At 66.2% G+C, this 843-nt stretch overlaps 1 protein-coding gene across 1 annotated transcript in view; it reads right to left on the bottom strand.

Moving 5' to 3' along the window:
• TSPAN32 (tetraspanin 32) overlaps nt 1–843 on the bottom strand; it is a 14,130-nt gene that overhangs the window by 1,113 nt on the left and 12,174 nt on the right. The window lies entirely within an intron of this gene.

Below are 843 nucleotides of genomic sequence, written 5' to 3'. Positions count from 1 at the left end.
GAGGAGGGAGGGGAGGCTGGCTCCGTGGCTGTCTGTCTGTCCCTCTGTCCACACGTTCACTCGACAGGGCCTCCCTGCTGTGTTGGGCCAGAGCCCAGCCCGGCTCACACTTGGTGACGGGGTGACTTCGGTTGCCCTGGAAGTTGGGGCCCCTGGCTCCTGGGGCAGCCGGTTGGTCCCACCCAGGAAGCCACCCGATCCCTGGGTGCAGCCCTGCAGCCTGGCCAGGGTGCCCCTCGGGAAAATGAACCCTGGCCCGGCCGGCGTGGCTCAGTGGTTGAGCATCGACCTATGAACCAGGAGGTCACGGTTCGATTCCCGGTCACGACATGCGGGCTCAATCCCCAGTGCGGGGCGTGCAGGAGGCGGCTGATCAGTGATTCCCCCTCATCATGGATGTTTCTCTCTCTCCCTCCCCCTTCCTCTCTGACGTCAATAAAAACATATAAAACAGAAAATGAACCCTAATCAGCCCCATCTCCCCATGTGGCCCCACTTCTCTGGGAAGGCAGCCCTGGGCAGACCACTGTCCGGGACACATGCCTGCCCGCCCTCCCCCCCCAACCCCAGGGTGGCTCTGCAGACGGCAGGCCCAGCGCCCGTGCCCACCTCCTGTGCTGCCTGTGTCCCCACCCAGAGGCCGAAAGGGGCCTGAGGAACGCAGGCCTCCCTCTCCTTGGGCGGCAGGAACCAGCCCCCCGGCTCTCAGCCCCTGCCCCTCGGCAGGCAGCCCCCCGGGGGGAAGGTGCTGGGGCAGCCTCCCTCCCTGGCCCCGCCATCTGCATCCTCCTGCCTGTTTCCTGGAGGGCGGCCAGGAGCCGAGCAATGGGGTGGGTTTGTTTC

Source organism: Myotis davidii, unplaced genomic scaffold (genome assembly GCF_000327345.1).
Source record: "Myotis davidii unplaced genomic scaffold, ASM32734v1 scaffold880, whole genome shotgun sequence".
NCBI lineage: Eukaryota > Metazoa > Chordata > Mammalia > Chiroptera > Vespertilionidae > Myotis > Myotis davidii.
Note: the sequence above shows the minus strand (reverse complement) of the source record. Positions and strands in the feature narration are given on the sequence as shown.